Below are 23,340 nucleotides of genomic sequence, written 5' to 3'. Positions count from 1 at the left end.
ACCAAAGGGTGAAATCGTCTTGAAAAATGCTGGTTGCAATCAGGACTAAAGATAGCACTGACATCCGTGTTATGGAGCAGTAAATCGGTGGCACATGATGGATGAAATTGATATCAGCTGTGAGGGGGATTTTAGCAGTGAGATCTGCCTTTAGCTCTACAGCTGGGGTCATACACGCAGGGAGCAGTGACTGAGACTGACACTGACTGAAAAATATATGTTTTTATTATCGGAGTGGCGGCGGTTCCGGATTTTCTTGAACCTACTCTGCCATGGATAATGATACGGAGATTTCTGCGAATGTGCAGGATTTTTTTTACGTAGCTGCTGCCCAATCCGTTGCCTACTTAGCTTCTGCTCAATGCTCCTTGATACGGAGGGAAACTTCATGCTGTACACTAAATACCCTTTTTTTTGTACAGTCAATGCTAAAGACATGGTCGACATGTTCGAACTATGAATTCCATGCCTCAAGCGCTATTTAATGTAATTTTTTAAGGAGGGTTCCATGCAGCTATCATGAGCTAACAACCTATAAAGATTAGCCTGCATCATCACACAAAAATTGTTGATTGTTTTTGCTCCAATGTAATATGTAGGGAATGTGACCTGCTTGTGCAACTGCAATATCAGTTACAACACACAGAGAAGGTTGTATAGCCTTCATAATATATATTTTTTGGAACGTTCGTTCAAATCGCTGCAGGGTTTTTATTTCAGCTATTCAGAAATATGAGGCAGAGACATAGGCTGCATCATGGTTCAGAAGAGGATGAGTAAAGAGAGAAACATGAAGGGAGGGGGAGAGTGAGCAGCAGCTACGTAGTTTGCTTAAAATAACACATGCGCAGAACGTGATTCGGTTTCTTAGCTTTGAGAAAGAGATTTCCCGAAGGGGCGGAGGCAAAAACTCCGTACTTGCAGCCACAGCCTTTTATTATTAACCCACTTCTTTTTTAAGTAGACCTGCTCTATAATAAACCAATTCATATACACATTTAGAAAATATGTTGTATTTTTTAACACATGTTGTGTTACTTTTAGCGCAATCACTGTGTTGGTACAACTTGATTTGTGTAAATGTTTCAACACATTTTGTGTAAATTCCTGCAATTAATGAAAAACATGTAACACACCCTAGATGTGTTAGACTATTGACCAATCACATTGCGGATCCGAAGTGTTCATTTATCTATGCCGCGGCCCCACACCCTGGCCCTCACGCTCTGAAAAGTGAACAACTGACAGCCTGGAGTGAGCCTCAGCCAGCCAGGAGGAGGAATATGAAACAAGGTCAACTTACTCTTTATCTGAATTAGGTGACCATTTGAGGCTAATGTGGAGCGGACACAGCAACATTTTAGCCCTGATTTATACGTTTTCAAGAAGTTAGGCTAGTTAGGCACATTTTTAACATACTCATTGTCATTATGATATTTCCCAGCATGCTCTACTGCAGGTTGATTTAAAAAAAATAGTTTTTAACCCTATCAGTCTGTTTTTGCATGTACATTAAATAACTGATTAATCTTATTCTACACAAAGATACATTGTAAGCTATAAAAATAAAGACAGTCGCACACTCTATATATATAAACTCCAAGTAATTTATTGGGTAAAACACCAATGTTTTGGCATCACTCTGCCTTCCTCAGTGTGCGCCAGCTCATGCTTTTTATTACACAAAGATAAATAACATACATTAACCTAAACTAATCCAATCAGTTAGTTATATTTTTTTGCACCTATTACTGAAAGGGTTGTTCCAGTTTAAATGGCTTAGGTAGTCTCTTTCAAGAAGGTACAGCATTTGTTTCATGTAAGATTTTGTATATGGAGCACTGTATTAATTAGTTTTAAAGTGGATTTAATTGTAATACAACACAATATGTGTAGAAAAAAATATATACACATTTTCTAACACATCCATGTGTCTAGTTAGGAATGACACGTGTTACCTTTAACATAATCACTGTGTTGAAAAGTGTGTTAAAAGTAACACAACGTCTTGTTTTAACACATCTGTTCTAAGAGTGTAGATGCCTGATGACTTCAGATCCACAATATGATTGGTAAATAATCTAACACATCTGTTGTGTGGTTTTCAGCTTTTAACAAATTCATTGCAGGCATTGACACAAAATGTGTTGAAACATTTATAGAAATCATGTTGTACCAACACGGTGATTGTGTTAAAAGTAAAACAACATCTGTCATCCCTAATTACACACACGGATGTGTTAAAAAATAAATCATATTTTCTAAGAGTGTAGCATTGCATGTCTGTATGCACTCTAAAAAATATAATCATGTCTCCCATATTTCTGAGCCACAGATGGAATTGAACTTTAAGATATATCTGAAAGATCTTAGAGAAAGGACAGACGAGAGCAGAGGAGTTAAGCTCAATAAAGTCATAAATGATTGTATGGTATTTCTGACCAACTCCAGCACTTAGTCTCATGAGGAGAGGAGGAACTGTGGAGTGTATGGACATTTCAAGTGGAAGGTTTACAAGGGGAGTGAGTGTTGCAAATTGTACAAATCTATTGGCCTTGTTGATTTTCTTAATACACTTGATCCCTCTGTTCCTCTGTGCTGCATTCTGCCCCTCCACTTTATCACAATCACCCCAGAGCATCCCTCACTCATTTACATCCCTGAGAGAGAGAGGAAGCGAGAGAGGGAGGGAGAAAGACAGATCAATAGGAAGAGAGATAGAGAGAGTGAGAAAGAAGAGAACCAGAGAGAGAGAAAGAGAGTGAGACAGGGAGATGGAGATAGTTGGATAGAGGTATATGGAGTGAGATGGAGATAGAAAGAGAGAGAAACTGGAACAAATCACACACTCTGATTATTTAGTCACCACTGTAACCCATCATCGGGCAGGGGTTAGACTGCTTTATGCAAATGAGGGGTGAGTGTCGGACCATAACAAGGAAGATGAAAATACAAAGAAATGTCCCCTTCCTCTGCTGTCACTGATTTGATGGGCAATGTGGCTCAAAAACAAAGCTGAAAAGCCTAGTGGGAATGTCACTTAGGTCTCGCTCTTTCTCTCTCACTCTTTTACACACATGTGTGCGGGCAGGCAAGCAAGCAGGCACGCAAACACAAGCAGACACACACACACTTACACAAAGACATGCACATGAGAGTCTGTGTCATTAGGGATGACAGACAATTTGAACCCCTCTGCCCGCCACACACACGATCACAGACCCAGTATTGTGGGTGGCACTTACAGTAGCTTTGTGGTTTGTAACTGTGTTTCCTACTGCTGTCTTGATTTCTCTAGTAGGAAGATGGCAACAGTAGCATTGATGCTAAGCCTCTGTCACCCTGCCTCTGCCTCTCTGTCTGCCTGCCTGGGCTAATCAAAGTCTATAGAATCACACACACATACACACTCATCATATGCTGTTGCTACACTGCCCTTCATTTTACTCTTATTATTATCTATCCTGATGCCGAGTAATTTTTCCCTGCCTTTATATACATACAGTGCCTTCAGAAAGTATTCATACCCCTTTTCTTATTCCACATTTTCTGCTATTACAGCCTGAACAAGTTTTTAGACATTTTAGCAAATGTATTGAAAATGAAATACAGAAATATCTGATTTACATAAGTATTCACACCCCTGAGTCAATACATGTTAGAATCACCATTGGCAGCGATTACAGCTGTGAGTCTTTCTGGGTAAGTCACTAAGACCTTTGCACACCTGGATTGTAGAATATTTGCACATTATTAATTTTTGTATTCTTCAACCTCAGTCAAGTTGGTTGTTGATCATTGCTAGACAGCAATTTTCAAGTCTTGCCATAGATTTTCAAGCCGAGTTAAGTCAAAACTGTAGCTAGACCACTCAGGAACATTCAATGTCATCTTGGTAAGCAACTCCAGTGTATATCTGGCCTTGTGTTTTAGGTTAATGTCCCGCTGAAAGTTGAATTTGTCTCCCAGTGTCTGTTAGAAAGCAGACTGAACCAGCCTTTCCTCTAGGATTCTGCCTGTATTTAGCTCTATTCAGTTTATTTTTATCCTAAAAACTCCCTAGTCCTTGCTGATGACAAGCACACACATAACATGATGAAGCCACAACCATGCTTGAAAATATGAAGAGTGGTACTCAGTGATGTGCTTTCTTGGATTTGCCCCAAAGATAACTAAATCAATAAACTAAACTAAAACAATTATCCTGAACTTATTTAGGCTTGCCATAACAAAGGGGTTGAATACCTATTGACTGAAGACATTTCAGCTTTTCATTTTTAATTAATTTGTAAAAATGTCATAAAACATCATTCCACTTTGACATTATGGGGTATTGTGTGTAGACCAGTGACACACAATTCAGACTGTAACACAACAAATTGTGGTAAAAGTCAAGGGGTGTGAATATTTTCTGAAGGCCCTGAATCTACCTCAAATACCTCGTACCCCTGCACAGTGATATGGTACTGGTGCTGCTAGTATAATAGCTTCATTCTTGTGTATTTTATTCCTCTTGTGTTACTATTTTATTTTTTCGTATTTTTAATTCTGCATCGTTGGGAAGAGCTCATAAGTAAGCATTTATTTTATTTTATTTTAATCATCACCATTCATCTAATATATTTTTGTCATTACATGACATTTTGATGAGATTAATTCATTTTTGAGTGCCACTTCTGTATATTTAGAATATTCCCTTGTGCTTCTGTGAATGTCTGTGTGTGTTTACATGCGTGCATGAGTGTGTGTGTGACTTACTGAGTGTGAGAGTGTGACCGGCGACCATTTGATACACACAGTACAGTACATGATCAGATACTGTACTGAGATAAACAGTGTGATGTGCAACATAAGAGCTAGTAGTACTAACACTCGATGATGGTCCAACTAATTTCCATAAAGTTTGATTTAAATCTACGAAGCTGTGGCTTGAGGCAATGTTTGTCAGCATGCATGTATGATAGTGGGATGTACAGTATCTTTGTTTGTGTGTGTGCGCGCGTGTGTGTGTGTGTCGCTGGTATGCATGTGTGTATTCGTTAGGTGTGTGTGTGTGCGCGTGTGTGTGTCGCTGGTATGCATGTGTTTATTCGTTAGGTGTGTGTGTGTGCGTATGGTGTGAATGTGGCGCAGTGGTCTAAGGCACTGCATCGCAGTGCTAGCTGTGCCACTAGAGATCCTGGTTAGAATCCAGGCTCTGTCGTAGCCGGCCGCGACTGGGAGACCCATGAGGTGGCGCACAATTGGCCCAGCGTCGTCCAGGGTAGGGGAGGGAATGGCCGGCAGGGATGTAGCTCAGTTGGTAGAGCATGGCGTTTGCAACGCCAGGGTTGTGGTTTCGATTCCCACGGGGGGCCAGTATGAAAAATAAAAAAAATAATGTATGCGCTCACTAACTGTAAGTCGCTCTGGATAAGAGCGTCTGCTAAATGACTAAAAATTTTAATGAGTGAGTGTATATACACTGAGTGTACAAAACATTAAGAACACCTTCATAATATTGAGTCTCCCCCCCAGTGATGCTGGACAATGTTGACTCCAATGCTTCCAAGAGTTGTGTCAAGTTGGCTGGATTTCCTTTGGGTGGTGGACCATTCTTGATACACACGGGAAACTGTTGAGGGTGAAAAACCCAGCAGCGTTGCAGTTCTTGACACAACCAGTGCACCTGGCACCTACTACCAAACCCTGTTCAAAGGCACTGAAATATTTTGTCTTTCCCATTCACCCTCTGAATGGCACACATACACAATCCATGTCACAATTGTCTCAAGGCTTAAAAATCCTCCTCATCATCTACACTGATTGAAGTGGATTTAACAAGTGCCATCAATAAGGGATCAAAGCTTTCATCTCCATTCACCTGGTCAGTCTATGTCAAGGATAGATCAGGTGTTCATCATGTTTTATGCACTCAGTATAGTGTGCATAGACTCAGTGCACGATAGGGTCAATGCAGATAGTCTGGGTAACCATTTAATTAACTACACTGAACAAAAATATAAACGCAACATGGAACAATTTCAAAGATTTTACTGAGTTACAGTGGAAATGTCTAGGAGCAACAACGGCTCAGCCGCGAAGTGGTAGGCCACACAAGCTCACAGAACGGAACTGCCGAATGCTGAAGCGCGTAGTGTGTAAAAATGGCCTCTCCTCGGTTGCAACAATCACCACCGAGTTCCAAACGGCCTCTGGAAGCAACGTCAGCACAAGAACTGTTCGTCGGGAGCTTCATGAAAATGTTTCCATGGCCGAGCAGCCGTACACAAGCCTAAGATCACCATGCACGATGCCAAGCATCGGCTGGAGTGGTGTAAAGCTCGCCTCCATTGGAATCAGTGGAATCAGTGAAAATGTGTTCTGAATCACACTTCACCATCTGGCAGTCTGATGGACGAATGTGGGTTTGGTGGATGCATAGTGCCAACTGTAAAGATTGGTGGAGGAGTAATAATGGTCTGGTTTTTCGTGGTTTGGGCTAGGCCCCTTAGTTCCAGTGAAGGGCTACAGCATACAGTGACATTTTAGATTATTTCATGCTTCCAACTTTGTGGCAACAGTTTGGGGAAGGCTCTTTCCTGTTTCAGCATGACAATGCCCTCATGCCCAAAGCGAGGTCCATACAGAAATGGTTTGTCGAGATCGGTGTGGAAGAACTTGACTGGCCTGCACAGAGCACTGACCTCAACCCCATCAAACACCTTTGGGATGAATTGAAAAATTGACTGCGAGCCAACATCAGTGCCCGACCTCACTAATGCTCTTGTGGCTGAATGGAAGCAAGTCCCAGCAGCATTGTTCCAACATCTAGTGGAAAGCCTTCCCAGAAGAGTGGAGGCTGTTATAGCAGCAAAGGGGGGACCAACTCCATATTAATGCCCATAATTTTGGTATGAGATGTTCGACGAGCAGGTGTCCACGTACTTTTGGTCATGTAGTGTACCTTAAAAAAAGGTAGGGGTGTGGATCAGGAAACCAGTCAGTATCTGGTGTGACCACCATTTGCATCATGCAGTGCGACACATCTCCTTCGCATAGAGTTGATCAGACTGTTGACCGTGTCCTGTGGAATGTTGTCCCACTCCTCTTTAATGGTTGTGCGAAGTTGCTGGATATTGGCGAGAACTGGAACACCATGTCGTACACGTCAATCCAGAGCATCCCAAACAAGTTCAATGGGTGACATGTCTGGTGAATATGCAGGCCATAGAAGAACTGGGACATTTTCAGCTTCCAGGAATTGTGTACAGATCCTTGCGACATCGGGCCGTGCATTATCATGCTGAAACATGAGGTGATAGCGCAGATGAATGGCACAACAATGGGCCTCAGGATTTCGTCACGGTCTCTCTGTGTATTCAAATTACCATTAATAAAATACAATTGTGTGCGTTGTCTGTAGGTTATGCCTGCCCATACCACAACCCCACCGACACCATGGTTCACTCTGTTCACAAAGTTGACATCAGCAAACCACTCCCCCACACGACGCTATACACGCTGTCTGCATCTGCCTGGTACAGTTGAAACCGGGATTCATCCATGAAGAGCACACTTTTCCAGCATGCCAGTGGCCATCAAAGGTGAACATTTGCCCACTGAAGTCAGTTACGACGTCAAACTCAGTCAGGTCAAGACCCTGGTGAGGATGACAATAACGCAGATGAGCTTCCCTGAGACGGCTTCTGACAGTTTTTACAGAAATTATTTGGTTGTGGAAACCCACAGTTTCATCAGCTGTCCGGGTGGCTGGTGTCAGATGATCCCGCAGTTGAAGAATATGGAGGTTCTGGGCTGGCATGGTTACATGTGGTCTGCAGTTGTGAGGCCGGCTGGACGTACTGCTAAATTCCTCTAAAACAACGTTGGAGGTGGTTTATGGTAGAGAAAATAACATACAATTCTCTGGCAACAGCTCTGGTGGACATTCCTGCAGTCAGCATGCCAATTGCACACTCCCTCAAAGCGTGAGACATCTGTGGCATTGTTTTGTGTGCTGCACATCTTAGAGTGGCCTTTTATTGTCCCCAGCACAAGGTGCACTTGAATAAAGATCTTGCTATTTAATCAGCTTATTCATATGTCACACCTGTCAGGTGGATGGATTATCTTGGCAAAGGAGATATGTGACAGACCAGCTCAATTTGGTCTTATGTAGCAACATTTGAAATTGTGTTTTTTACATTGGATAAAAGTCGAGACTCAGAGCTAGAAAATTGTATATCATACACTGCAGTTGAGGAACAATGGGAAAGTAATTCTGCTTAAAAAGTTGATAAACTTGTACCTCACTTTTGAGAAAATGGCCTTTGAATGTTTTGGTACACCTACTGGAGAGTTATTCTTTGTCTACACCCATTCAGCATCATTCACACCATTTTAAGCTTTAGCCCCACCCATCTCTTTAAGGATTCACACGCGAGGCTATGTACTAAACAACCAAAGATTTCAAGACTAAAGGCTGGTTTACAGAGTGTGCTCTGTGCATTCGTAAACTAAGAGCATTGTCAGATTGACCGTTCGTAAATACAGAGCGTTCCGCTCTCGGAGCGCACACTGGACTCTCTGGCCAAAAAGTAGGGTTGAGCCGAGCATTCTGACCTAACAACAGCAGTCAAGCACTCAAGCTAACTGGCTAATGTTGGCTAGCTTGCTAGCTACTTCTAGACACAAATGCAGAGCTGGTTAGGCTGTTTTTATGTTATCCAGAGCATTGGTGACTGCAACTGTGCTGCTGGCAATAATTTAAGTACGCTGTTTTTTGTCAGCGTTTACTGACACCAGCCATATTCAACGGGTGTTAAGCATTTGTAAATTCGTCAGTTATACTGCGCTCTGGCACACTCTGAAATCGGAATAAATAGCCAGATTGAATTTACCAGCTACGCCTATCGACAGTTGTCACAGTGACATCATAAACATTCTATTGAAATAGTTACTTGCATAGTGGAGTCTTTTGTTTAGACATGTAGCTAGCTAGCTAAACAATGAACCATAATTCCAACTCATAATGTTACTACCCTGCATGAATATGCAAGTAGCTAACCAACTAGGTTCAATGTTAGCTAGCTAACATTAGGCTATAACTAGCAATGCAAATTGCTCTGTGATATGAATAATGTTACTACACAGATCATACATGTTACGTTATCTAGCTAGCCAGCCAGTTAACGTTAGCTAGCTAGCTAACAGTACACTTTAACTTGAAATGAAAACAACTTTCTGACAAAATTAGAAACGTGTCATATCTGAAAATTTAGCTAGCTAGACTCTCTTACCCGTATACATGGATGGACGCTTCTCCCTCTCTGTCATGGATGCCATGGTTGCCCTTAGTTTGAAGATGTAATCCGGAGCCTTCTGTGTGTTCTCTTTTTGACTCTGTCTGCATATTTGCAATCAAACGCCAGAATTTCCTCCATCTCCTTAGCTATAATACTCTAATTCCACTGATTTCAAAACTCGGTCCTCCAGAAAGTGGAGAGCAACACTTATGCAGTTCTATTACGTGATATCATTTTTTTTTTAAAGCAGCGTTAGAAAGGATTACCTACACATACTGACCAGCTCATATTATAGACAGAAGCTTGCTACATGGCAGACCAATACGAACTCATCTCTCGGCATGTCCAGCCCACTCATTATCTCAGCCAGTCATGGCTAGCGGGAAGGTTGCTGTCTTTTTCCATGGCTAAACCAACTAGGCTCGTAATTTAACAATTGTAGTTGTATTTACAGATGGCATACGAATTTACACATGTTCCAGAAGGCATTTCTACCCCCCAAATTTTTTTTTTCAAATGGCGCTCCTCTGAAGTAGTGACGTGCAACATATGCCTAGTTTTCTGAAACAAGTCACAAATGCTCACTAACAGGGATGTAAACAAAATTGTGCACAACATTTTAGAGAAATAAACTTATTGTGCATATGGAACATTTCTGGAATCTTTTATTTCAGCTCATGAAACATGGGACCCACACTTTACATGTTGCGTTTATATTTTTGTTCAGTGTATTTAGCAGTCTTATGGCTTGGGGGTAAAAGCAATCTCATCAGTCTGTTGGTCTGAGGGCCGATGGTCCAGTACCGTTTGTCGGACGGTAGAACAGTAAATGTCTATGGCTTGAGTGACTGAAGTATTTGCCAATTTTTCAGGCCTTCCTCTGACACAGCCTGATATAGAGGTCATGGATGGCAGGGATTGCAGCTCATGTTATCTACTGGGCCGTCCGCACCACCCTCTGTAGTGTTTTGTGGTCGAGGGCGGTGCAGTTGCCGTACCAAGTGGTGATGCAACCAGTCAAGATGCTCTCAATGGAGCAGCTGTATAACTTTTGAGGATCTGAGCGCCCATGCCAAATCTTTCTGCCTCCTGAGGGGGAAGAGGCGCTGTCGTGCCCTCTTCACGACTGTGCCGGTGTGTATGTGGACCATGCTAAGTCCTTAGTGATGTGGACGCCAAGCTCTCGACCCCTCCCTTGACCTCCCTTCGGCCAATCAGATCACGACTTATCCTCCTGCTTCCTGTTTACAAACAGTAGCCATAGTTGCATACAAGAAGTCTCACTACGACCTCCGTAGAAACACCAAACATGCAAAAGACAAAAAAGGAATAAGGTGGAATCCTACTACACTGGCTCGACGCATGTAGCAAGGATTGAAATCTGTTACGGATTATAAAGGAAAATCCAGCCGTGAGCTGCCCAACGACGCCACTCTACCAGACAAACGTAATGCCTTTTATGCATGCTTCGCTGACAACAATACTGAACCTTGCTTTAAGGCTCCCACTGTTCCGGATGACTGGGTGATATCACTCTCAGAGGCTGATGTTAGTAAGATCTTTAAACGGATCAACACTCATAAGGCTGCTGGGCCAGACGGAATACCAGGGCGCATCCTCAGGGCATGCTCAGACCAGCTGGCAGTCGTCTTGACGGACATTTTCAACCTCTCCCTTTCCCAGTCTGTAATCCCCACATGCCTCAAATAGACCACCATCGTTCTTGGCTGGCTGCATTACTGCCTGATATAGCAACTGCACCGCCCTCGACCACAAGGCCATACAGAGAGTGATGCAGACCGCCCAGCACATCTGGGGGCGAGCTCCCAACCATTCAGGACATACACACCAAGCAGTCCGAGGGAGGTTCGAAATATTGCCAAAGACTCCAGCCTCCCCTGCCATAGACTGTTCTCTCTGCTTTCGTCCGGCAGGCGGTACCAGAGTATCAGGTCTCGGACCCACAGGCTCTGAAACAGCTTCTACTCCCAAACAATGAGACTTTTAAACAGATAGACAATAGCTGCCCACCCCCACCAAGGACTATTTGCTGACGTACAGGTCTCTACACAGCAAATCCTCCAGTGTTAAATCAACACTTAGTGTTGAATTAACACTGAAAGAGTGGGACCATATACACACTGAAACCAGTGTTAAATTAAAGGTCATGAACAGTCAAAATCATGTTTTTCATTAATTTTGATGATATTTGAAGGAAAACAGATCAAAGTAAAATGAATGTTGCTTCTACATTGATAAAGTTTGATCACAAAGTTACTGGTCCCCTCCCCTATGTCAAACACTTGGATTCATTATTAAGGGGACAAGGTGACATCACCTTAACTTTAATTGTAATACACTAATGATAACATGATATTCTCTTACCTAAGTACTGCCTTGTAACCAGCATCGGAGAAGGCATGTTTGCAGAGGGGCGTGGTTTATATAGCTAGATAGCTACTCTAATGGTGCCAAAATTTGACTGTAGGGTGTCAGCAAATATCATTAAAAGTTTACCCTATTCATCTATGGCAAAGATACTTATATGTTTCCCCTTTCATCTGTGTCTGGTGTTAGCTAGTTACTGGCTAGCTAGGTCTTCAGCCAGCATGGAACAAATGGGGGGAAGGGTCGTTCAAAACTCTGACGCAGCTCTCAAGTCAACACATCTGTTATTGATGCTGTGAATTGCATCACAAGAGACCTGCCAAACGGGAGATATAAATAAATAATTGATGCAATTTCAATGTTTAAGTTGCTTTGTGTATCACCGAATTTGCAAGTTTCTTGACATAGGCGTTTCAAGGAGCTGTCAGTCAAGGTTAGCTCATTAATATAAGTTCCCCACCCACTCAGCCAGTATTTTCAAACTACCTGGTAGTTTGCCATGAGAGAAAAAGTACTTTTCAGAATGACTGTTCAGGACTTTTAACACACTGCGCAGCGTAGAACCTTATTGCATTGCTTTTCTGAGTGAATTATAGAGTTACCACCAATGACTGTATATGTTAGTAACAGAGACATTATTGTTGCATTCATACATTTTCGGTCCTAAAGACTTCACCAAGTAAGAGCCTAACAATATTGTATCCTAGTTTTAAAAATTGTTTTACACAATACCATTCACATTTCATAAGGTCTTATTTTAAGGGCCTAGTTTTACCCTACAAGGGCCTGAAGCTCATACACATCACAGTGAACCAAAACCATCATCAATTCCCAGCATGCTCTATTGCAGGTAGATCTCTAGAATTTTTGTTTTAATATCTATGTTTGTGCAATTACTTTAATTGATTAATTCATCTTACGCTATTCAAATATAAATGACATACATTTTCTAAACTAATCCAACCCGTTACTGAACTGGTTGATCCAGTTTAGATGCTTTATCTAGTCTCATATCATGCTCTTTCACACCCTGGCAATCATTCTGAATGCATGTTGCATCCCTTCTCTGGGAGTTATACAGTGCCTTGCAAAAGTATTCATCCCCCTTGGTATTTTTCCTATTTTGTTGCATTACAACCTGTAATTTAAATTGATTTTTATTTGGATTTCATGTAATGGACATACACAAAATAGTCCAAAATGGTGAAGTGAAATGGAAAAAATAACTTGTTTCAAAAAATTATACAAAATACATAACGGAAAAGTGATGCGTGCATATGTATTCACCCCCTTTGCTATGAAGCCCCTAAATAAGATCTGGTGCAACCAATTACCTTCAGAAGTCACATAATTAGTTAAAGAAAGTCCACCTGTGTGCAATCTCAGTATATATACACCTGTTCTGAAAGGCCCCAGAGTCTGCAACACCACTAAGCAAGGGGCACCACCAAGCAAGCGGCACCATGAAGACCAAGGAGCTCTCCAAACAGGTCAGGGACAAAGTTGTGGAGAAGTACAGATCAGGGTTGGGTTATAAAAAAATATCCGGAACATTGAACATCCCACGGAGCACCATTAAATCCATTATTTAAAAATGGAAAGAATATGGCACCACAACAAACCTGCCAAGAGAGGGCCGCCCACCAAAACTCACAGACAGGCAAGGAGGGCATTAATCAGAGAGACAAAAAAGAGACCAAAGATAACCCTGAAGGAGCTGCAAAGCTCCACAGTGGAGACTGGAGTATTTGTCCATAGGACCACTTAAAGACATACACTCCACAGAGCTGGGCTTTATGGAAGAGTGGCCAGAAAAAAAGCCATTGCTTAAAGAAAAAATAAGCAAACACGGTTGGTGTTCGCCAAAAGGCCTGTGGGAGACTCCCCAAACATATGGAAGAAGGTACTCTAGTCAGATGAGACTAAAATTAAGCTTATTGGCCATCAAGGAAAACGCTATGTCTGGCGCAAACCCAACACCTCTCATCACCCCGAGAACACCATTCCCATAGTGAAGCATGGTGGTGGCAGCATCATGCTGTGGGGATGTTTTTCATCGGCAGGGACTGGGAAACTGGTCAGAATTGAAGGAATGATGGATGGTGCTAAATACAGGGAAATTCTTGAGGGAAACCTGTTTCAGTCTTCCAGAGATTTGAGACTGGGATGGAGGTTCACCTTCCAGCAGGACAATGACCCTAAGCATACTGCTAAAGCAACACTCGAGTGGTTTAAGGGGAAACATTTAAATATCTTGGAATGGCCTAGTCAAAGACTAGAACTCAATCCAATTGAGAAGCTGTGGTATGACTTAAAGATTGCTGTACACCAGCAGAACCCATCCAACTTGAATGAGCTGGAGCAGTTTTGCCTTGAAGAATGGGCAAAAATCCCAGTGGCTAGATGTGCCAAGCTTATGGAGACATACCCCAAGAGACTTTGGGGTGGCTCTAAAAAGTTTTGACTTTGGGGGGGGTCAATAGTTACAGTGAGGGAAAAAAGTAGTTGATCCCCTGCTGATTTTGTACGTTTGCCCACTGACAAAGACATGATCAGTCTGTAATTTTAATGGTAGGTTTATTTGAACAGTGAGAGACAGAATAACAACAATAAAATCCAGAAAAACGCATGTCAAAAATGTTATAAATTGATTTGCATTTTAATGAGGGAAATAAGTATTTGACCCCTCTGCAAAACATGACTTAGTACTTGGTGGCAAAACCCTTGTTGGCAATCACAGAGGTCAGATGTTTCTTGTAGTTGGCCACGAGGTTTGCACACATCTCAGGAGGGATTTTATTCCACTTCTCTTTGCAGATCTTCTCCAAGTCATTAAGGTTTCGAGGCTGACGTTTGGCAACTCGAACCTTCAGCTCCCTCCACAGATTTTCTATGGGATTAAGGTCTGGAGACTGGCTAGGCCACTCCAGGACCTTAATGTGCTTCTTCTTGAGCCACTCCTTTGTTGCCTTGGCCGTGTGTTTTGGGTCATTGTCATGCTGGAATACCCATCCATGACCCATTTTCAATGCCCTGGCTGAGGGAAGGAGGTTCTCACCCAAGATTTGACGGTACATGGCCCCGTCCATCGTCCCTTTGATGTGGTGAAGTTGTCCTGTCTCCTTAGCAGAAAAACAACCCCAAAGCATAATGTTTCCACCTCCATGTTTGATGGTGGGGATGGTTTTCTTGGGGTCATAGGCAGCATTCCTCCTCCTCCAAACACGGCGAGTTGAGTTGATGCCAAAGAGCTCGATTTTGGTCTCATCTGACCACAAAACTTTCACCCAGTTCTCCTCTGAATCATTCAGATGTTAATTGGCAAACTTTGGTCTTGGCCATGGTGGAGAGTTTGGAATCTGATTGATTGATTGCTTCTGTGGACAGGTGTCTTTTATACAGGTAACAAGCTGAGATTAGGAGTACTCCCTTTAAGAGTGTGCTCCTAATCTCAGCTCGTTACCTGTATAAAAGACACCTGGGAGCCAGAAATCTTTCTGATTGAGAGGGGGTCAAATACTTATTTCCCTCATTAAAATGCAAATCAATTTATAACATTTTTGACATGCGTTTTTAGGGATTTATTTGTTGTTATTCTCTCTCACAGTTCAAATAAACCTACCAGTAAAATTACAGACTGATCATCTCTTTGTCAGTGGGCAAACGTACTGTATGCACGCTCAAGCTTTCAGTTTTTTTGGTCTTATTTCTTGTTTGTTTCACAATCAAAAATAATTTGCATCTTCAAAGTGGTAGGCATGTTGTGTAAATCAAATGATACAAACACCCCAAAAATCCATGTTAATTCCAGGTTGTAAGGCAACAAAATAGGAAAAATGCCAAGGGGGGGAGTACTTTCGCAAGCCACTGTACATCACTTTGCAAGCCAAAACAATGTGAGTTGCACGACTGATGCGGCCTGCAAATCAGGAATTTCAGGCAACTGTATAATTTTTTTTTTAACACTAGCTTTGAAACTTTAGTTGTAGGTACATAATACACAGGGTACCACCACAGTTACGAAGCCATTTGTTCCATACCTCTACCATAGACAACTCAAACTGGTACAACACTTCCACTCATGGGTGGCCAAAAATAACTAACTGAAACCACGCCCCCACTAAGCCATGTTTTCAATATATTTTCCCAGTTGCCATTTCGAGTAAATTGTAGAGTTACCACCCATGACTGTATTTGTTAAGAAGAGGAATAATATTTTCAATCATGTTGACTTTGACAAGTGAGTTCGTAGGTCAGGGTTCTTCAATTCCGGTCCTGGAGGGCCGAAACACCTCTGTTTTTCATCCTCTCCTTCTAATCAGGGGCTAATTCAGACCAGGGACACCAGATGAGTGCAAATAACTACCAGGTAGAAATGAAAAACAGAAGTGTTTCGGCACTCCAGGACCGGAATTGAAGAACCCTGTCGTAGGTGCATGTTGTCATTGAACTTAAAGCAAAATTCGACGCCAAGACTATCTTTTGGTATTTGTTTAATGAGTCCATTGTTGATATATTCCCCAAATAGTTGACTTGTCAGCAATAACGTTTTCCAGATACAGTTGAAATTGGAAGTTTACATACACTTAGGTTGGAGTCATTAAAACTCATTTTTCAACCACTCCACAAATTTCTTGTTAACAAACTATAGATTTAGCAAGTTGGTTAGGACATCTACTTTGTGTAATTTTTCCAACAATTGTTTACAGACAGTTTATTTCACATATAATTCACTGTATCACAATTCCAGTGGGTCAGAAGTTTACATACACCAAGTTGACTGTACCTTTAAACAGCTTGGAAAATTCCAGAAATTATGTCATGGCTTTAGAAGCTTCTCATAGGCTAATTGACATAATTTGAGTCAATTAGAGGTGTACCTGTGGATGTATTTCAAGGACTACCTTCAAACGTAGTGCCTATTTGCTTGACATCATGGGAAAATCAAAAGAAATCAGCCAAGACCTCCACAAGTCTGGTTCTTCCTTGGGAGCAATTTCCAAACGCCTGAAGGCACCATGTTCATCTGTACAAACAATAGTACGCAAGTAGAATCACCATGGGACCACGCAGCCGTCATACCGCTCAGGAAGGAGATGCGTTCTGTCTCCTAGAGATTAATGTACTTTGGTGCGAAAAGTGCAAATCAATCCCAGAACAACAGCAAAGGACCTTGTGAAGATGCTGGAGGAAACAGGTACAAAAGTATATATATCCACAGTATAACGAGTCCTATGTCGACATAACCTGGAAGGCCGCTCAGCAAGGAAGAAGCCACTGCTCCAAAACCACCATGAAAAAAGCCAGACTACGGTTTGCAACTGCACATGGGGACAAAGATCGTTCTTTTTGGAGAAATGTCCTCTGGTCTGATGAAACAAAAATAGAACTGTTTGGCCATAATGACCATTGTTATGTTTGGAGGAAAAAGGGGTGGCTTGCAAGCCGCGGAACACCTTCCCAACCGTGAAGCACGGGGGTGGCAGCATCATGTTGTGGGGGTGCTTTGCTGCAGGAGGGACTGGTGCACTTCACAAAAAAGATGGCATCATGAGGAAGGAAAATTATGTGGATATATTGAAGCAACATCTCAAGACATCAGTCAGGAAGTTAAAGCTTGGTCACAAATGGGTCTTCCAAATTTAGAATGACACCAACTCCAAAGTTGTGGCAAAATGGCTTAAGGACAACAAAGTCAAGGTATTGGAGTGGCCACAAAGCCCTGACCTCAATCCTATAGAAAATGTGTGGGCAGAACTGAAAAAGCGTATGCGAGCAAGGAGTCCTACAAACCTGACTCAGTTACACCAGCTCTGTCAGGAGGAATGGGCCAACATTCACCCAACTTATTGTGGGAAGCTTGTGGAAGGCTACCTGAAACGTTTGACCCAAGTTAAACAATTTGAAGGCAATGCTACCAAATACTAATTGAGTGTATGTAAACTTCTGAACCACTGGGGATGTGATGAAAGAAATAAAAGCTGAAATAAATAATTCTCTCTACTATTATTCTGACATTCCACAAATAAAGTGGTGATCCTAACTGACCTAAGACAGGGAATTTTACTAGGATTAAATGTTGGGAATTGTGAAAAACTGAGGTTAAATGTATTTAGCTAAGGTGTATGTAAACTTCCGACTTCAACTGCATTTAACTTCTAAAATACAGAAGTTATCCCCATATAATGCAAAATGTATCATACAGGGATGTTTTCTGTGTTTTGAACCATTTGGATGAGGCTCTGCATTCTTTAACGCACCTGCCACCGCAGTAAATTTATCCTCACTCTCGTCATGTTCAATTTCCTTCTGCAGCACTCCATATTTACTCTTAACCTTTTCACGTGTGAGTTCCAAATATCTCTAATGGTCGCCCCAGCATTAGTTTCTTTATGCACGCGATGTCAGAATGCACTCACTGTTCCCAAATGTGATTGTTACGCAGCAGGACAGTTACCCGCGCTCCCCTCAAACCAAGGCACACTGCCTTCTAATTATCTATAGGCCATGTTTCAACTTGTCAATTTCAAATTATTTTCTAACAAGTTTTATTTTTTAACAATAGTTTGAATTGAGGTGTGTTCCGCCTCCTCATTAATTCACATAATAAGTAGCCTATTTCACTGTTGCAGACAATGTATGTTTGAGGCTTTACTGAGCCGGACAAACTTCCCCAAGCTTTACTGAGCCCAAGCACTTCCCCAGTGTTTCCCCAGATCAAGTATACAGGCATTTGCACATCTCCAGTCAGAACAGGCCTTGCACGAACGTTTTCGCCCTGGCACATTTTCTGGCTGGCGCCCGCATTGCCTTCATTGTTGTTTTACTTACAAATAATAACTTTGGACGTGTGCGTTCCTGTCAAAGTAAGTGCCTTATTTTCTGTATATCGTGTTGTCTTTTCTACTGTAGCATACCGTATGTATGTATGGAGCATAATGTATTTACTGTTTTATTCATATTTTCAAGTACTGGTGACAAATCATGCATTCCAATTCTTGCATAGATTGTAATGGACGCATATGATGTGTGTAAAATACTTTCTTGAAGGTTGTACTGATTATGATGAGCTAATGCTAAGCTATTTGCCAGCTATGTGCGGCGCCATATTTGTTGACATCATACAATGCATTCTGGTTGTCATGTAAGCGTCTGTCAGACCAAAGATGTTATACCAAAACGAGGTGAAGGGATGGTTCACTGGACTGACTTATGGTGCTTTCAAGACAACTGGGAACTCAGAAAAATCCGAGGTCAAATCATGATGTCAGTGATCTTCAGGTTGGAAAGTCGAAGCTCTAGAAAGAGGCCCGAGTTCCCGAGTTGGAATTCCGAGTTGGATGACCGTTCAAAACTATTTTTCCCAAGTTCCCAGCCTTTTTGAACGCGGCATCAGATTGTAACTATGGTACCTCAGGGTTGCCAGCTAGTTTAATTTTTATTTAGCTCATAAACTCCCCATTTCTACCCCCCATTGACATGAAAACCCCCTACAAATGAAATGAACCTCCCCAAAAACCTGTTAAAATGGTTTAATCCATACTGGCAACCCTGTTTAGCTTTAGTGTTATGGTTAGGCTAGGCAGTAGGCTTGTATTTGGGTTGATGATCTGTGAGGTGATAACATTTTATTTGCTTTGTGAATTGTCAAGTCATGTGCTCTGGTTCTTGTACAGTGGGGAAAAAAAGTATTTAGTCAGCCACCAATTGTGCATGTTCTCCCACTTAAAAAGATGAGAGAGGCCTGTCATTTTCATCATAGGTACACGTCAACTATGACAGACAAATTGAGAAAAAAAATTCCAGAAAATCACATTGTAGGATTTTTAATGAATTTATCTGCAAATTATGGTGGAAAATAAGTATTTGGTCACCTACAAACAAGCAAGATTTCTGGCTCTCACAGACCTGTAACTTCTTATTTAAGAAGCTCCTCTGTCCTCCACTCGTTACCTGTATTAATGGCACCTGTTTGAACTTGTTATCAGTATAAAAGACACCTGTCCACAACCTCAAACAGTCACACTCCAAACTCCACTATGGCCAAGACCAAAGAGCTGTCAAAGGACACCAGAAACAAAATTGTAGACCTGCACCAGGCTGGGAAGACTGAATCTGCAATGGGTAAGCAGCTTGGTTTGAAGAAATCAACTGTGAGAGCAATTATTAGGAAATGGAAGACAAACAAGACCACTGATAATCTCCCTCGATCTGGGGCTCCACGCAAGATCTCACCCCGTGGGGTCAAAATGATCACAAGAACGGTGAGCAAAAATCCCAGAACCACACGGGGGGACCTAGTGAATGACCTGCAGAGAGCTGGGACCAAAGTAACAAAGCCTACCATCAGTAACACACTACGCCGCCAGGGACTCAAATCCTGCAGTGCTAGACGTGTCCCCCTGCTTAAGCCAGTACATGTCCAGGCCCGTCTGAAGTTTGCTAGAGTGCATCCAGAAGAGGATTGGGAGAATGTCATATGGTCAGATGAAACCAAAATATAACTTTTTGGTAAAAACTCAACTCGTCGTGTTTGGAGGACAAAGAATGCTGAGTTGCATCCAAAGAACACCATACCTACTGTGAAGCATGGGAGTGAAAACATCATACTTTGGGGCTGTTTTTCTGCAAAGGGACCAGGACGACTGATCCGTGTAAAGGAAAGAATGAATGGGGCCATGTATCGTGAGATTTTGAGTGAAAACCTCCTTCCATCAGCAAGGGCATTGAAGATGAAACGTGGCTGGGTCTTTCAGCATGACAATGATCCCAAACACACCGCCCGGGCAATGAAGGAGTGGCTTCGTAAGAAGCATTTCAAGGTCCTGGAGTCTCCAGATCTCAACCCCATAGAAAATCTTTGGAGGGAGTTGAAAGTCTGTGTTGCCCAGCGACAGCCCCAAAACATCACTGCTCTAGAGGAGATCTGCATGGAGGAATGGGCCAAAATACCAGCAACAGTGTGTGAAAACCTTGTGAAGACTTACAGAAAACGTTTGACCTGTGTCATTGCCAACAAAGGGTATATAACAAAGTATTGAGAAACTTTTGTTATTGACCAAATACTTATTTTCCACCATAATTTGCAAATAAATTCATAAAAAATCCTACAATGTGATTTTCTGGATTTTTTTTTTCTCATTTTGTCTGTCATAGTTGACGTGTACCTATGATGAAAATTACAGGCCTCTCTCATCTTTTTAAGTGGGAGAACTTGCACAATTGGTGACTGACTAAATACTTTTTTTCCCCACTGTATACACTGTAACAAGTACATGAAAGATTTGTAATATGCTGAAAAGTGGCCAAACTAAGTTCATATTTTTCAGGCAATCTTTGACTTTGACTTTGTTTATTTGCGTCTCATTGTGAATGCCATTCTGGGATTAGGGAGTTTTCGCTTGTCAAACATAAACAAACATGGCTGCCATCATAAAGAATTTACTGCTGTTAGCTTAGCTGACAAGCATTTATTTTCTAAACAATATTACATTTCTCCCTTGTGCTCACCAGAGATGTGATACATTGTAAACAAGTCTAGCTGTTAGGTAGCTAACTTATGTTTTGTTTTTTTGTCAGCACAACCTGTTATTTAGACTGGTTTATGGAAAGAGTTTGGTTGTGGATGTGTTCGTGTGATGCTTGGATGATGAAGTTCGCATTTACCTTTTACAATAAAAGGTGAAATTGAGGAAGACAGTTGTGAAGACCTTTATTTCCCATCAGTACAAACCATTGTTTAGATGCTTTTCAGACAACAAAGCTGTTTAGACATGTTTGTTACGTCATACATTATGTTGCTACTGTTCCAATCACATATTTGCCATGGTACGCTGCAGGGACCACTCAACAATGATTACAAATATGTGATCGAACACGTAAAAGGGTTATTAATATGTTCCGCAGTCTTCCTTTTTCCCCCTGCATGCCTTCTTACCAACCTCAATGGGTTCTCCTGACTCCCATCTTCAAGTCTGACAACCAATCGGGTGTACCCGCCATCTTGTGACTCATCCTGGCACGGTCCCTCCCCGCTTCCGAGGACCTCCTTGACTCTATCCACTTAGGAACATTCTTCTTCTTCTTCTTCTTCTTCTTCTTCTTCTTCTTCTTCTTCTTCTTCTTCTTCTTCTTCTTCTTCTTCTTCTTCTTCTTCTGTGAGGTTTAAAGGCAGTTGGCATCCAATATGTTGCATTGCCGCCCCCCAACAGAACTATAGGATAGATCCGTTGCACTTTACACAAATATACATATATTTTAATTAACCTAAAAACTAACCCTATACTCATTAAAACCCATCACCTTAGTCCACTACTTTAACCCTATCTGATCCTACCCCAGGCCAACGGCCTGAGAGGATGGGACACTACCCCTCAACAAATGCTGTAATACCCCCAAGTACTTCTCTACAGCTGCCACCACAACATATATTTTCTGTGATTTACATTCAATTTCTGCGTTACAGTTGATAACCATTGCTATAAATACTAAGAAGTCTAAGAAAGACTAAGAAAACTTTACTGAAGCATACACTACTGTTGAAAAGTTTTGGGTCACTTAGAAATGTCCTGGTTTTCAAACTAAAAGCAATTTTTTTGTCCATTAAAATAACATCAAATTGATCAGAAATACAGTGTAGACATTGTAGCTGGAAACGGCTGATTTGTTATGGAATATCTACAAAGGCGTACATGGGCCCATTATCAGCAACCATCAGTCCTGTGTTCCAATGGCACATTGTGTTTGCTAATCATTTTATAATTTTAAAAGGCTAATTGATCATTAGAAAACCCCTTTGCAATTATTTTAGCACAGCTGAAAATTGTTGTGCTGATTAAAGAAGCAATAAAATGGGCCTTCTTGAGACTAGTTGAGTATCTGGAGTATCTGGAGTCTAGTTTGAGAAACAGACGCCTCAAACAGGTCCTCAACTGGCAGCTTCATTAAATAGTACCCGCAAAACACCAGTCTCAACGTCAACAGTGAAGAGGTGACTCCGGGATGCTGACCTTCTAGGCAGAGTTGCAAAGAAAAAAACGTATCTCAGACTGGCCAATAAAAATAAAATATTAAGATGGGCAGTCTGAGATGTGGCTTTTTCTTTGCACAAGGACATTTCTAAGTGACCCCAAACTTTTGAACGGTAGTGTATATCACTCATTGGCCTATCCCTCTGTTCTGGCACAGATCTACTATTCACAGGGATCCTCTCAGAATCCCTCACCCTTGACCTATCCTCCTCTACATTATTCACTGCCTCAGCATACGACACCTTCTGCACTACCCTGACTCTAGCCACTTCAACCTGCCTCTTTTGCACCAGACACTTCTGATCCCCAGTAACATGTGCACCCCTACAGTTGACACACACAACTTTATCCACCGAAACTACACAATTCTCTATCCCATACCCTCCTGCACACTTCCCACATCTTGGAATCTCCCTCCTACATACTGCTGCGACATGACCATAAATGTTACACCTGAAACAGCGCAGTTGATTCGCCACAAAAGCTCTAACAGGATAACTGATATATCCTTACATTACCTTGTCAGGTAAAGACTATGATTCAAAACTCAAAAGGACAGACAGTGACTCATCTGTTTCACCACACTCACCACCAGGTCTGCATCGTACCAAATGGCAGGCATCACACCAGGAATC

This window comes from Coregonus clupeaformis, chromosome 26 (genome assembly GCF_020615455.1).
Source record: "Coregonus clupeaformis isolate EN_2021a chromosome 26, ASM2061545v1, whole genome shotgun sequence".
NCBI classification, from domain to species: Eukaryota; Metazoa; Chordata; class Actinopteri; order Salmoniformes; family Salmonidae; genus Coregonus; species Coregonus clupeaformis.
This window is presented reverse-complemented; position numbering follows the sequence as displayed.